This window comes from Canis lupus, chromosome 6, assembly GCF_003254725.2.
Source record: "Canis lupus dingo isolate Sandy chromosome 6, ASM325472v2, whole genome shotgun sequence".
NCBI classification, from domain to species: Eukaryota; Metazoa; Chordata; class Mammalia; order Carnivora; family Canidae; genus Canis; species Canis lupus.
The window spans coordinates 36,752,616-36,757,368 of NC_064248.1; positions in this window are offsets into that span (position 1 = coordinate 36,752,616).

Below are 4,753 nucleotides of genomic sequence, written 5' to 3' on the forward strand. Positions count from 1 at the left end.
TTGTTTGAGGCTTTTAAGCCAATGATGCGTCAGCTTGATGGAGGACAGGGTGAAGGAGGAGGTAGAGGGTTGTGGCAGGAGAGGAGGGAGGTGCCCCTGGAGGTACCTGGGCTTTGCTCCGTTGAAGAGAACTGTACTGAAGATGCCCTTTGTCACCTGGAGTGTTTGCTGTATCACAACTGCACACTGCGTGCTCCAAGTGGCTCCAATTTATAATGAAGATACAAAGGCAGGCAAATGAATCTGTTCTTAGGAGCTGGGCTAGTGACTTCCTTGCGGGCGACGGTGAGTGGAAGGGGGCACAGAGGAGGTTGCCAGGTGTCTTTACCTGGTGTCTTCTGTACCAACAGTGAGGCTCGTGAAACCGCACATCAAGCTCAACATGGAAGACACGGGCACTTTTCTCATGGGATTCAATGGAAGGACGAGGTCTGGTTTAAACTCTGGCCTAAGACAACTAAGAGGGATGAGCATTATCCCTGGCACTCTGTGACGCAGGCTCCAAGTCCGGGAAGGGAAGGCCAGCAGGGAAGCCACCGTGTCCCCTGTACCACCGTTTGGCCAGCAGATGGCACTGCTGCAGATTAGAGGAAGGAGCTCCCACTTCTCCCACCTTGGGGCTGTTTTCTGTAAAACCTGGGAATCTGGGGTCCAGCCCCGTGGAAAGCAGACAAGTGTTCTTCCGGGGGCAGTAGGATGATCTGGGGGCAGGCGCCAGCAGAAGGACCGCTGAGGCTGTGCCGGGCCCACGGCACTCCAGCTGACCCAGTTAGAGTATAATCCGGACTAAAAATAAAGAAGCAGCCAGCTTTGCAGCACATGTATGAGGCTTGGAGGCTGGAGGAGGAGGCAGGTGCTGTGGAAGGAGCCTCGTGTGTGCATCTGTGAGAAGGACAGGTGTCAGCAGAAAGCAAACGCTCCTGGGAACAGGTGAATTCGTCAGTTACACTGCAAGACCACAAGTGACAGCTACCGACAACCTCCGGGAACAGTCACGGGGCTCCTGGTCTCAGAGGCGCCCCGTGAGGATTCTACAGCAAACAGCACGGGTACCATCACCCTACCTCTAACAGTCGTGTCTGTCTCATCCTGTGTCTGATTCTTTGGATATACTCTCTCCCTGGTTGTTTGTTTTGGTAACTGCTTTAAGATCTAATCCACATCCACCCATTTAACTGTACAAATTCAATGGCTTTTAGTATATTCGCCAATGCTGTGCAGCCATCATGACAGTCGATCTTAGATTGTTTTCATCACCCTAAAAAGAAAGTTGTGCCCATTAGCAGTCACCTCCCCGTGTCTCCCCTGAACTCCCTCAGCCCTAGGCAACCACTAATCTGCCCATCTCTGTGGATCTTCCTGTTCTGAATGTGTCATACAAATGGAATCATACAACATGTGGTCTCATGTGACTGGCTTCTTTCACTCAAGCACGGTGTTTTCAAGGTTTCATCCACGTCATAGCCCGGATCAGCCACGGTTTATCTATTTATTTGTTGGTGGGTTGTTTCCACTTTTTTGGCTCACATAGTGAATGTGAGCATTTGTGCTATGAATATGAACAAATGCTATGGACATTTGTGTACAGGTTTGTGTGTGGCCATATGTTTTCATTTTTCTTGGCCATAGTCCTAGGAATATAATTGTTAAGTGACTCTGTTTTCTGTTTAATCTTTTCAGGAATACTTGGCCATTTTTTTTTCTAAGTAAACTGTATGCCCAATGAGGGGCTCAAACTTACAACCCCGAGATCAAGAGTTGCACACTCCACTGACTGAGCCTACCAGGCACCCCTGCCCTCAGTTTTAGTGCAAATGCAATTCAATCATCTCTTTTTTATTCCTTGATTCCTCTAACAGCAAGTGAGATATGGCATTTCCTCTTTGTGAATGGGGGAACTGAGGCCCAGGGTATTCTGCCTGGATACTCCCTAGAGCCCCTTCCCTTCCTGCTGGAACTTCTGGCCACAATTCCCACCCCTTCCACATTGCCAGAATGATTTATCTAAAATGTATGTCTGGTCATACTACTTAAGATACAATTCTTGGGACGCTTGGGTGGCTCAGCAGTTTAGCACCTGCCTTCAGCCCAGGGCGTGATCCTGGAGACCTGGGATGGAGTCCCACGTCGGGCTCCCTGCATGGAGCCTGCTTCTCCCTCTGCCTGTGTGTCTGCTTCTTTTTGTGTCTCTCATGAATAAATACATAAAATCTTAAAAAAAAAAAAAAAAGATACAATTCTTCACATGTGGGCAGCCTGGGTGGCTCAGCGGTTTAGCGCCACCTTCAGCTCAGGGCGTGATCCTGGAGACCCGGGATCAAGTCCCACGTCAGGCTCCCTACATGGAGCCTGCTTCTCCCTCTGCCTGTGTCTGTGCCTCTTTCTCTCTGTGTGTCTCATGAGCAAATAAATAAAAATCTTTTTTTTAAGATTGATTTCTTTTTTTTTAAGATTTTATTTATTTGTTCATGAGAAACACACACACACACACAGAGAGAGAGAGAGAGGCAGAGACACAGGCAGAGGGAGAAGCAGGCTCCATGCAGGGAGCCCGACGTGGGACTCGATCCCAGGTCTCCAGGATCACGCCCTGGGCCGAAGGGAGGTGCCAAACCACTGAGCCACCCAGGGATCCCTAAATAAAAATCTTTAAAAAATAAAGGCAGAAACTATTAGGCCTATTTAAAAAAAAACAAAAACAAAAACAATTCTTCACATGTCCCATTACTACTGAAGAGGATCAAGTTCTAGATTCCATAGACTGGTCTATAAGACCTTCCTCATCTTTTCCTACTCACTATTCTCCCATTTCATACCCTAAAATCCAGTTATAAAGAACTGCTTGCAGGGGCACCTGGGTGGCTCAGTGGTTAGCATCTATCTTTGGCTCAAGTTGTGATCCCAGAGTCCTGGGATGGAGTCCCGCATTGGGCTCCCCGCAGGGAGCCTGCTTCTCCCTCTGCCTATGTGTCTGCCTCTCTTTCTGGGTCTCTCGTGAATAATTAAATAAAAACTTAAAAAAAAAACTGCTTGCATTTCCCCAGTAGCACCATATGTCATCTCTCTGGGACTTTGCATAAGCAGCTCTCACTGCTGCAAGTGCCCTTCTTCCACTTCTTTCACCTGGGGGACTCTTACACATCCTTCAAGCCCCATCTTAAATGTCTCTCTTTTCTCTGAAGCTTTCCTCATCTAAGTGCTCCCTCCTTGACCTCTCAAAGCACCTTGTTTTGATGCCTTCAACACAGACTATTCTATTAGTCTCCCTAGCTGGACTGTGTGCACTTTGAGAACAGAGACTGGGCTTTATTTCATTCTGTATATTTTCAGGCATAGAACAAAACCTTGCAGAGTAAATGACTAAATGTTCTATATCTGCAATGTCTGATATGGTATCTACAAGCCACATGTAGCTATTGAGCCCTTGAGATGTAGCTGATCCAAACTAAGATCTGCTTCAAGTCTACAATACACACTGAGGGACGCCTGGGTGGCTCAGTGGTTGTGCATCTGCCTTTGACTCAGGTCGTGATCCCTGGGGTCCTGGGATCCAGTCCTGTGTCAGGCTCCCCATGGGAGCCTGATTCTCCCTCTGCCTATGTCTCTGCCTCTCTCTGTGTATCTCATGAACAAATAAATACGATCTTTAAGAAATAAATAAATAAAACAAAATATGCACCGTATTTCAAAGTGTGGAACAAATAAAAGTAAAATATCTCAGATAATTTTTTACATTCATTAAATATTGTAAAAAACATTGTAAAATAATACGTTGCATATATTGGGTTAAATGAAATAGATTAGGGATCCCTGGGTGGTGCAGCGGTTTAGCACCAGCCTTTGGCCCAGGGCGCAATCCTGGAGACCTGGGATTGAATCCCATGTCAGGCTCCTGGTGCATGGAGCCTGCTTCTCCCTCTGCCTGTGTCTTTGTCTCTCTCTCTCTCTGTGTGTGTGACTATCATAAATAAATAAAAATTAAAAAAAAGAAATAGATTAGCAAAATTAACCTCACCTGTTTCTTTTTGCTTTTTAAAATATGGTTACTAGAACTTTTAAAACTACATATGTGTTCCTTCCCCAGCATCTTCTGGTATAAACCATTTTTCACAGAGCAATCAGAATGATTCCTTAAATTGTTAATCGAATCATACAGAGCTCAGTCTCATTATTACTCCTAGTTATATTCTATAAAGTCACTGTAAACACTGACTTGGTGAATATTGAACTACTCCTAAGAGAAATACAGGGCGAGGTTTTTGACCACTTCCGGTCACACTGGCATCAACCAATCAATACATAACCGTGTTTCAGGGCAGCCCGAGTGGCTCAGCGGTTTAGCACCTGCCTTCAGCCGGGAGCCTGATCCTGGAGACCCCGCATCCAGTCGCACATCGTGCTCCCTGCATGGAGCCTGCTTCTCCCTCTGTGTCTTTGCCTCTCTGTCTCTCTGTGTCTCTCATGAATAAATAAAATATTTAAAAAAAAAACATGTTTTAAGAGTGTTTCCGTTTAAAGACACCTTACTTAATATATACTGTTGAGGGGCACCTGGGTGGCTCAGGGGTTGAGCATCTGCCTTCAGCTCAGGTGTGAACCTGGTCCTGGGATCGAGTCCCACGTCGGGCTCCCTGCAGGGATCCTGCTTCTCCCGCTGCCTGTGTCGCTGCCTCTCATGAAGAGATAAATAAAATCTTTTTTTTTTTTGATAAATAAAATCTTAAGATACATGTACATACACATACACACACTG